This window comes from Schistocerca cancellata, chromosome 9, assembly GCF_023864275.1.
Source record: "Schistocerca cancellata isolate TAMUIC-IGC-003103 chromosome 9, iqSchCanc2.1, whole genome shotgun sequence".
Lineage (NCBI taxonomy): Eukaryota > Metazoa > Arthropoda > Insecta > Orthoptera > Acrididae > Schistocerca > Schistocerca cancellata.
In genome coordinates this window covers 430,262,003-430,274,126 of record NC_064634.1, presented here as the reverse complement: position 1 = coordinate 430,274,126, position 12,124 = coordinate 430,262,003, and positions in this window count along the sequence as shown.

The following is a 12,124-nucleotide window of genomic DNA, read 5'->3' as shown; positions in this document are numbered from 1 at the left end:
ATAATAGGCGCACGAGAGATGGCACACATCATCTCCGAGGTAGAAATGAAGTGGGGATTTTCCCGTACCAGTGTACCCTGAATATCAGGAATCCGACAAAACATCAACTCTCCGACATCGCTGCGACCGGGAAAGATCATGCAACAACGGGACCAATGATGACTGAAGAGAATCATTCAACTTGACAAAAGTTTAACCATTTCGCAAATTGTTACAGATTTCAATGGTGAGTCATCAACAAGTGTCAGCGTGCGAACCATTCCGCGGAACATCATCGATGTGGAATGTCGAGGCCGAAGACTCACTCTTATATCCTTGATGACGGCGTGACACAAAGCTTCACGCTTCATCTAGGCCCGTCAACACGGACAATGGACTGTTGATGACTGGAAACATGTAGTCTGGTTGGACGAGTCTCGTTTCAAATTGTATCGATCCAAGGACCCTGCATGCAGCAGGGGGACTGCTGAAGCTGGTGGATGATTTTTAATGGTGTGGGTCGTGTGCAGTTGTAGTGATATGGGGCCCTTGATACGTCTAGATACGACTCTGACAGGTGACACGTACGTAAGCATCATGTCTTATCACCTGCGTCCATTCACGTCCATTGTGCATCCCGACGGACATACAGCAGGAGAATACGACATCCCACACGTACGGAATTGGTACAGAGTGTCTCTTCGGAGTTTAAACATTTCCGCTGGCCACCGAACTCCGCAGACACGAGTATTACTGAGCATATCTGTGATGCCGTTCAATATACTCTTCAGAAGAGATCTCTATCCCCTCGTTCCCTTACGGATTTATGGACAGCCCTGCAGGATTCATGGTGTCAGTGCCCTCCAGCGCTATTTCAGATATTATCCGAGTGGTGATGTGGCACTTCGGCGTGCTCGAGGGGGCCCTACACAGTATTAAGCAGGTGTACGTTTCCTTGGCTTTTCATTGTAGAACAATACTATCTGCCAGTAGACCTTGAAGCTGTTCATTGATTATGTCAGAAGAGACCAGACGGTTGGTGCAAATACAACAGAAACCAGCGAACTGCCTGTCTTTATACATATAACCGCAGTTTAACAAACCATGTCACATATATTATAAAGCCTATTTTCTAATAAAGAGTTACTGGGGAAAGATGTTCATGGTCCTCATATCCGTGGATCTTCCTTGCACAGACCGTCAGAGCTGATGTCTCCCCACACACAACTTACTATCGCTAGTGGAATTGCGGGCACTGCAATAAGATATTTTCATCAGTCTGTTACTTACGCACCCTCTTGGAAGTTATAATAACTTTTTTAAAACTTTCCTTTCAACATAACATACAAATCACACAACAGTAATACTGATATTACGTTATTCTTGGAACTTACCATTTCAAAATAAAATAATTATTACCAAACACTAAGAACGTCAAGTTACTGAAAAGCTTAAATGAGAGACTTTTTTCAGAGAACTTTCGGAACTGAGCTGTGACTTAACGTTTTTAGAAAATAAATTTCAATATTTCAGAATTAAGCTATATAAAAGCACATACATCGTTTTAAGTAGATGCGTCTCTATTATTTTAGTATGCAAAACAAGAAAACGATATTTCGATCATATCCTGGTTCGCAGTCTCTTGCTGGAGTCGGACGTCGACTGACTGCGCTATAATAAGGTAAACTGTTGGCTTACAAACGCCGAGAGTTTCTGCAGCAGCCTAATCAGAAAAGCCTGCCTTCCTCGCTGAAAATGGCGCCTTTCCTTGTCGAAGTGTGTCTCACGTGTATTGGTTTCTTAGTGTCATGTCCGTGTTCCCATTTTTTTTTTGTAGTGTATATTCTAATCTCTGTCTCTACTGCTCGCTCCAACATCATGGAGCTTATTCTCTGATGTATTGATAGAAGTCTTATCACAGTGTCGTTTCCTCTAGCCAGAGATGTCTACATATTTCTTTCCTAAACTATTCTGCGGAGATACTGCTCATATGTTTCCTCATCAGCCTACTAAACTTCCCTTCGGTATGGCCACTCTTAAATCCGACCATTCTCTTTTTATAGAAAACTCCAGTAGGAGCCGAAACTTGAATATTTACAAAGGTCCTGGTTTCGAATCCAACTCCGACGCTTGCATTTAATATGCCAAAGTGTTTAAAATTTTGAAATTGCAAAATCAGCGCCTCATTAAAATGATTCTAGGTGTTTTACCCCACCATCCTATAATATAGTTAAAAAGCTAAAATATTAAAAATATCTGTCGTTTCGGCCGAACTACCGTCGCTTGCCTCAGGATGTAGACTGACTCAGCTGCGAAGTGCCTAACTGTGTCACATGACAACTGTGGTCCATTTTATTACATTATTTTGATGTTCATGGTATTATCGTTGGAAACGCAGAACACTGACGCAGCCTCTCCCAAGCTAAATTTGTCAGCGTTCTGAGGATAACTAATGCAACATGGCCTAAACTTACGACAGCTTTTCATATTCGCGCATTTATATGGCAAATCAGTGGTTGCTTGTCTCCAGACGACCGTGTGACAGGGACATCGCAGTTTTCCGCATTCTCATTAGGCAACCACAGTCGGGCTTTCAGCGGTGGGCGGTGCTGCCGACAAGAGTCGATGTTGCAGGCTGGCCACTGATATCGGGCGCTGAGCGACGCGAGGCTTGGTGATTAATGCGGGCCACCGCTCGTCCATCACGGGCGCCTAGTCGCCGGTCGGCTTAGCTGTGACCGCGTTAATGGCTTCCCGCTTCTGGACCGTACCCTGCAGCCGCATCGCAGGGCGCGGGCTGGTGTCGATAGCCACCTTCCGCAGCTCTGACACGGGAGAAGACGTATGGCTCATGACGGAGGGTACATATGGCGCTGGGATCGTACAGACTTCAAAGTGGAGATCTGGATGGCTAGAACAAACTTTTTGAAACTACAGGACGGGGTTCCAGCTATCACACCTTACAGCCATTCACCTTGACAGGCTTTCTTTGCGAATATTCGACAGCATAGAATTTCTCGCGATCCATTAGAGCTTTAAGACAAACTTGAGTTTTCAAATCAGCGACGTAGCGTATAGCGTCCATCAATATTGTGTACCACAGCGCACTCTTATAACCGATCGATACTTACATTCGAAGCTTATGAAATTTAACAATTAATCTGCTAAGAGCGACGCCTGGACCAACAACAAGTGATAAATGTTCACTAGTCTATCATCTACATCTACATGATTAATCTGCAATTCACAATAATCATCATGGCAGAGGGTTCAATGAACCACCTTCAGGGTGTCTCTCCACCGTTCCACTATCTAACGGCCTGGGGGCAAAGTAAGCACTTACATTTTTCTGTGCGAGCCCTGATTTCTTTTACTTTAATGCAATGATCATTTCTCCCTACGTAGGTCGGTGGCAACACAATGGTTTCGCAATCGGAGGAGAAAACTGGTGATTGAAATTTCATGAGAAGATCCTGTCACAACGAGAAAAGCCTTTTTTTTAATGGTAACAAGTCCAATTCACGTGTCATATCTGTGACACTATCTCCCCTATTTCGCGGTAGTACAAATCGGTAGCATCGGAAGGATAGAGTTCTAGGAGTAGGAGCGTGGAATGTCAGAAGCTTCCACACGGTAGGGAAACTATAGTATCTGAAAAGGGTAATGCAGAGGCTCAATCTAGATATAGTAGGGATTAGTGAAGTGAATTGGAAAGAAGACAAGGATTTGTGGTCAGATGAGTAATGCGTAATATCAACAGCAACCGAAAATGGTATAACGGAAGTAGGACTTGTTATGAATAGGAAGGTAGGGCAGAGAGTGTGTTACTGCGAACAATTCAGTGATAGGGTTGTTCTTGTCAGAATCGACAGCAAACAAACGCCGACGACGGTTGTTAAGGTATACATACATACATACATACATGAAGAGATAGAGAATGTCTTTGAGGATATTGATAGGGTAATACAGTGTGTAAAGGGATACGAAATTCTAATAATCATGGGAGACTGGAATGCAGTTGTAGGGGAAGGAGTTACAGGACAATACGGGCTTGGGACAAGGAATGAGAGAGCTAGTAATAGCGAATAATCTGTTCAAGATTCAGAAGGCCGGGTGATACGGGAATTTTTTTTTTCCTTTATTGGGTTTCGATTCCCCCTAAAGGGGGCGGGCTGGCAGCACCTTATTACGCCGCTCTTCAGCCTACAGAATTTGTTTTAAAAAGATGAAGATAATAAAAAATATTATTAACAGTTGGCGATAAAATCGGTGACTTAAAGGTAAAAATGGCAGAAAATTCTGGAGCGTAAAACACAAAACACAGGGTCGATGAAGCTAATAAAACACACAGGAAGCAGAAAAACAATAGACAGAATATTAAAAAAACACGGCGACAGTCTGGGCTCTGTTCGCATGAGATATAAAAAGCACACCCAGCGACAGCATGATTTCTGTTCGCAACACTGTGGAAGGACGCACAACACCGAACACTCACTTAAACACAGCGCTAAAAGTTGGCACAAATACGACATACCACACCCGAGAGCAGGTGGTGGAAACTGGTCAGATGACGGGAAAAAGGGGGGGGGGGAAGGAGAGGAAAAGTGAAGGGGGAGGGGGCAAATGAGCCAATGGAAGAGGAGGATCCATAAGAGGGGTGGGGGGTGCTGAGCAGACGGGCCAGGGATTGGGGAAGGCAGAGGAGGGGAGTACAAAAGGACTCGGGGGAGGGGGAGAGAAAGGAGATGATAGGCGGGGAGAAAACACAGGATGGAAGGGGGGAGGAAGAGGGAGCCCAGGGGATACGGGAAGATTTCAGTTAGATTATATCACGGTCAGACAGAGATTCCGAAATCAGGTACTGGATCGCAAAGCGTACCCAGGAGCAGATATTGTCTCATATCACAATATACACTACTGGCCATTAAGATTGCTACACCACGAGGATGACGTTCTACACACGCTAAATTTAACCGACAGGAAGAAGATGCTGTGGTATGCAAATGATTAGCTTTTCAGAGCATTCACACAAGGTTGGCGCCGGTGGCGACACCTACAACGTGCTGACGTGAGCAAAGTTTCCAACCGATTATAATACACAAACAGCAGTTGCCGGCGTTGCCTGGTGAAACGTTGTTGTGATGCCTCGTGTAAGGTGGAGAAATGCGTATCATCACGTTTCCGACTTTGGTAAAGGTCGGATTGTAGCCTATCGCAATTGCAGTTTATCGTATCGCGACATTGCTGCTCGCGTTGGTCGATATCCAATGACTGTTAGCAGAATATGGAATCGGTGGGTTCAGGAGGGTAATACGGAACGCCGTGCTGGATCCCAACGGCCTCATATCACTAGCAGTCGAGATGACAGACATAATATCCGCATGGCTGTAACGGATCGTAAGCCACATCTCGGTCCCTGAGTCAACAGATGGGGACGTTTGCAAGACAACAACCATCTGCACGAACAGTTCGACGACGTTTGCAGCAGCACGGGCTATCAGCTCGGAGACAACGGCTGCGGTTACCCTTGACGCTGCAGCATAGATAGAAGCGCCTGCGATGGTGTACTCTACGACGAACCTGGGTGCACGAATAGCAAAACGTCATTTTTTCAGATGAATCCAGGTTCTGTTTACAACATCACGATGGTCGCATCCGTGTATGGCGACATCGCAGTGAACGCACATTGGAAGCGTGTATTCGTCATCGACACACTGGCGTATCACCCGGCGTTATGGTACGGGCTGTTCGCATTGACGGCATTTTGAACAGTGGACATTATATTTCAGATGTGTTACGAACTGTGGTTCTACCATTCATTCGATCCCTGCGAAATCCTACATTTCAGTAGGATAATGCATGACCGCATGTTTCAGGTCCTGTACGGGCCTTTCTGGATACAGAAAATGTTGGGTTGCTGCCCTGGCCAGCACATCCTCCAAATCTCTCACTAACTGAAAACGTCTGGTCAATGGTGGCCGAGTAACTAGCTCATCACAATACGTCAGTCACTACTCTTGATGAACCGTGGTATGGTGTTGAAACTGTATGGGTAGCTGTACCTGTACAAGCCATCCAAGCTCTGTTAGACCCAATGCCCAGAGGTGATTGTTCTGGGTACTGATTTCTCAAGATCTATGCACCCAAATTGCGTGAAAATGTAATCACGTGTCAGTTCTAGTTAATATATTTGTCCAATGAATCCCCGTTTATCATCTGCATTTCTTCTTGGTGTAGCAATTTTAATGACCAGTAGTGTAGTTGTGACGAAGATTAGGCTGACGTTTAAGACGTTAGTCAGGAAGAATCAATACGCAAAGAAGTAGGATACGGAAGTACTAAGGAATAACGAGATAGGGTTGAATTTCTGTAAGGCTACAGATACAGCAATAAGGAATAGCTCAGTATGCAGTAAAGTTGAAGAGGAATGGAAATCTCTAAAAAGGGTCAAGTTGGGAAGGCAAACATAGGTAGAAAGATAATAACTGCGAAGAAACCATGGGTAACAGAAGAAATACTTCAATTGATCGATGAAAGGAAGAAGCACAAAAATATTCAGGGAAACACAAGAATACAGAAGTACTAGTCGCTGAGGAATGAAATAAATAGTAAGTGTAGGGAAGCTAACACGAAATGGCGGCACGTAAAATGAGAAAACATCGAAAAAGAAATGATTGTCGGAAAGGCAGACTTAGCATACAGGAAAGTCAAAACAACTTTCGGTGACATTAAAAGCAAGGGTGATAACATGAAGATTGCAACGGGAATTCCACTGTTAAGTGCTGAGGAGAGAGAGGGTAGGTGAAATGATTACACTGACAGCCTCTATGAGGAGCAAGATTTGTGTGATGTGATAGAAGATAAAACTTGAGTCGATTTAGAAGAGTTAGGGGGTCCAGTATTGGAATCAGAATTTAAAAGAGGTTTGGAGGTCTTAAGATCACATGAGGCTGAAGGGATAGATAAAATTCCATCAGAATTTTAATAAATCATTGGGGAAAGTGGCATCAAAACGACTATTCACGTAGGTGTGTAGAATGTATGAGTCTGGCGACATACCATCTGACTTTCGAAAAAGCATCATCCACACAACTACGAAGACGGAAAGATCTGACAAGTGCAAAATTTACCGCACAATCAGCTTAACAGCTCATGCATCCAAGTTGCTTACAAGAATAGTATACAGAAGAATGGAAAAGAAAATTGAGGATGCGCTAGATGACGATCAGTTTGGCTTTAGGAAAGGTAAAGGCACGAGAGACGCAATTCTGCCGTTTTGGTTAATAATGGAAGCAATGAAATATCAAGACACGTTCATAGGATTTGTCGAGCTGGAAAAAGCGTTTGACAATGTAAAATTGTGCAAGATCTTCGAAGTTCTGAAAAAGGTAGCAGTAAGTTATAGGGAGAGATGGGTCGTACACAATATGTACAACAGCCAAGAGCGAATAATAAGAGTGGACGACCAACAACGAAGTAAATAGAAGAAAGACGAAGATACTGCGAAGTGGTAGAAATGAGAAGAGCAAGAAACTTAACATCAGGATTGATAGTCACGAATTAGATTATGTTAAGGAATTATGCTACCTAGGCTGTAAAACAACCAATGACAGAGCAAAGAGAACATAAAAGGCAGACTAGCAATGGCATAAAGGGCATTCCTGGCCAAGAGACGTCTGCTAATATCAAATATCGGGCTTAATTTGAAGAAGAAATTTCTGAGAATGTATGCGTGGACTGCAGCATTGTATGGAGGTGAAACATAGATTGTGGGAAAACTGGGACAGAAGACAATTGAAGCATTTGAAATGTGGTGCTACAGATGAATGTTGAAAATTAGGTGGACTGATATAAGGAATGTGGAGGTTCCAAGTAGATTGGGAGAGGAAAGGAATATGTGGGAAACACTGATACATGAAAGAATGACTTCCATGCTACTACAGGGGGCTGTAGAGGTCAAGAGCGGTAGAGGAAGCCAGAGATAGGAATATATCCAGCAAATAATTGGGGACATTGGTTGCAAGTGCTACTCTGAGATTAAGAGGTTCGCACAGGTGAGGAATTCGTGGCGGGCCAAATCAAACCACTCTGATGACCAAAAAGACCAATCGTCTACATTGGTAGCACCGTCTACATTAAGCTGATGCAGGGGAAGCATGCATTGACGTAGTTCGACAAGACGCACATGGACTAAAGTTTAAAAATTCTGACGCACACATTGGGCAGGTGACGGTAGACCACACTTGCTTCGGTATTCGAACAATTCGGGTGTTTGAGCTCCCTTCTGAAGTGCCACAAGACATTGTCTTTAGAGCCTTCATTAACTTCCGGTGTAGACATACCATATGTTGAATGGTTTTCATTAGATCAAAATCGAACTGTCCTGACACTTAACATCGAATATGCTCCTAGGTGGTACCTCGGTCATCTTCATCTATGAAGGCCAGTAGCGGATATATGCAGAATGTCGACAAATAGGGCCATGATAGGTGCGATTTTCTCCATCGCCGTTTGCTCTAGATATGGTGCTCCAAAATCAATGGTCACTTCCTTACCAGACACTAATGCCTCAGCCACGCGCAATTTGGATGCATTGCTTATCACTTCAGGAAGCGCCAGTTCTTCCGCCGGCAATCCCCATCGCGAGCGGCAGTGTGGGGGAGACCTCACCAGTACCATCTCCACTGGCGGTGACGAGACCAACATCTCTTCAGAGCTCGATGAGCGGCCCACTCGCTGCGATAGGCACCGAACCGAGTGTGGTGCATACCTCTGCTTTCTTTCAGACAGGTGCGACTTTGGATGATGAATGGCCACATTTCAGAAACAGCAGTCACCCCAAACACCGAAGAAGCGAAATCTAATGCCCTGCGACGACGCACTCCTTCATATGGCACTATGGATAGTGGACCAGATACCGAACCGTGAGCTCTTTGCGAGTACCCCAACGACAGGAGTCTCCCATCTCGAGAGTGTCCTTTCCACCGCCTGTGATTCCACCTGACGACTACACATCCCATGGAGAGAAGCCTGTCGGAGCCCATCCCGCAGCCAGCATCACAACCCACAGTTTTTATCTCCTCAGTTGATTATGTTAATGACAGAGCTGATTGGGATCCAGAGTCACCTGTCAGAAAATGCGTCACAGTGACGCTTGACCCAGCTTCCTCTCAGTGACTGCGGCAGAGTGGTTGCGCCATATGCTTCACACAAGCCAGACATCCACGCAGGATGCTCTGTGCCAATAGCAAGAGGACGTCCGCAACGCTACCACATCACATCGATGAATCAGACCATTCACACTCCACATAAACTTAGGATGTTCAGAGACACCATTTATGCAGCTAGAGCCGACATTGTCCTCCTACAAGAAGTGACTGTCGCTGATTTCTATGCTCCCAATGTCCACATGGCCCACATCTTCCATGCCTTTGACAATGGAAGTGGAGTGGCTATCCATCTAAATGAAGTGCACTTGGCTGAAACCTTATCTTAATGATAAGGGTGTGGCCCTCATGCTGTGCAGCGCCCTCATCCACAATGTACAAGCACCGTCTTGCTCCAGTCTAGTCGACGTTGTGGACCACACAACTTCTTTGCTGATGAGGTAACATCATTTCTTGAGGATCCCCTGCATTATCAGGTCCTCAGTGGGGACTACTGGTCAACTTCCACTACATTCCCCATGTGCAACCTTCTCTTTCGTAAAGAGCACCTTCATTTTATCTACACATGCGCCTGAAAGGTTTCTGAAACTATAAAATGTACTTCTGCAGTCACCTCAACAATATATATCTCGCATGTTCCCTTGCTGGCATACTCGACATGCCAAATATTGGATTCTAATTTTCTGCGACCATAGGGCCTACATTTGCAATGTCGAATTAATCTGACAACAGGGTTGGCGTAGTCGTGTCCTGTAAAAATTAAATCTTGCTCACCGGACAGTCCCTGACTGCTGACAGATCGTTGAGGACAATTTCATCATCATTGCACCACCTACACATCAATCCTATCCTGGTGGCTACCCTGTTTTAAACTGGCTCTATACAGAGCATTGATAGGCTGTGGCAGAGACGTCAACGTTTGGTATTTGATCAGCACGGACTTTTGTTATGCGAGCCTATATGACTGCACTTTGATGGCGTTCTCTCCCGTTCGTCAGTCGACAGTGCATCGGTCGGTCACTTCACCCATACGACGACGCCTAGGAAGGACCCTTGTCAGGTCTCACACTCAATACCATATGCCCCATGAAACGCCATCGATGTATCAACTTCACACAGAACTCCTGCGTCGACGTCGACCTCTCACACACAACCTCACTCATGCGAAAGGACGACGAAAACTACACAATACGCCATTTTTCAAGCTTCCCAGTTCCATTTCACCTGGCTGTCCACTGCTGTCCCACCTCAGGCAACCTTAATTGAGGAGGTAGTGGAACTCGTCGTAAACACCGTACCAGATGTCGTCGCTCAGGAAGACATGACCACGAATGAAGTCCTGGACACTATCAAGGTGGGAACTGCCAATTACTTTCTAGGGCCTGATGGCCACCCTCGCGAATTTTACAAGTGCTTTAGTTATTTGTTGGCATCTATTTGGATGTCCATTCCTAGTGAACTGATGTTCCCAGCGATGACGACCCCAGCCAGTTTCCTTGACCGGTCATTATCCTTGTCTGTAAATGGTATGGGCGATCGTAGTTCTATGATTGTCGGTCCAACATTTTACTCAACAGCGAGACGAAAATCTTCACCCACTGGTTCACATCACGACTGAAGAAGGCAACACGACACGTCATGATACGTGATCATACTTCCCCTTTGTTGTTACAGTAACATGAACACACTTCCCTGGTCACGAAAACTGGCTGGTGCATTGGCATCACTTGACTTCAGTCAGACATTCGACCATGTTGATCACACATATTTGAAAACAGTCCTCGAATACATCGGTTTTTCGGCTCATATAATATTAATGGTAAAACGCCTTTCGAGTGGCGTGACCTCAAGAATACTCTGTAAAGGACGCTTTACCAGACCTCTAGCGATATAGCACTCCATGTGATAGAGTTGCTCACATTCTACTGTATGGGTTGGGTTGATTTGGGGGAAGAGACCAAACAACGAGGTCATCGGTCTCATCGGATTAGGGAAGGAGGGAGAAGGAAGTCGGTCGTGCCCTGTCGAGGGAACCATCCCGGAATTTGCCTGAAGCGATTTAGGGAGATCACGGAAAACCTAAATCAGGATGGCCGGACGCGGTATTGAACCGTCGTCGTCCCGAATGCGAGTCCAGTGTGCTTACCACTGCGCCATCTCGCTCCGTGATACTGTATGCCTTGGCGTTAGAGACCATACTCCAGGTATTTCGCCAGTGCATGGTGGGACTGCCATTGCATGGATACTGCTTTTGTTGTTGGCCAATGCTGACGATCTTGCCTTCTGCCACAACAGTGAAGATGATATTAATGCAGTTCTGATATGGGTGGCAACAAATGGAGAGCCATCAGGCAGTTGTTTTGTTTCCAAATCGCAGGTTCTCCTTATTGGTGAGAGCCTGACTGAGACATGTGTCACTCCGCTAAGCGTGGCCACCACCGCCTGCTGCTTGGGCATTGATTTTACGAATGATTTCTGACCTTCGCCTGCAACAAACAGCAGACGTCACCGACATACGATCAAGGCTAGTCTTGTTGATCACCAGCTTAGATCTCTCGACATTGTACTGAGCAATTGATACGTGAATGTCTACCACGCCTGTCGCTCCGCTCATGTGGTACAAGTGTTCCTGGTCCTGATTATCCTCGCACGTGGGCTCGAACCCACAACTTTATGCACATAATCAAAAAGCTCAACGGCAACGCTAAAGTTCCGCTTTCCATAAAAGGTTACTATCGAGGCCTCAATAGATCGTGGGATATCCTTTTTTATCCATTAATCGGGAACAAGGTTCAGCTAGGGTGTAATACCAAGGCCGCTAACCAACAGTATAGGTGGTTTCAAAAAGTCAGTCCGACTCCTTGGGTTCTCCCACTCCTTGTGACTTCCCAGTATCTCATAGGTGGATAGTTTGCATCAGGATAGATATAATGTTCTCTGTAAGTTGAGTTGGGTGTCATGTTCAGTATCTGAAACTT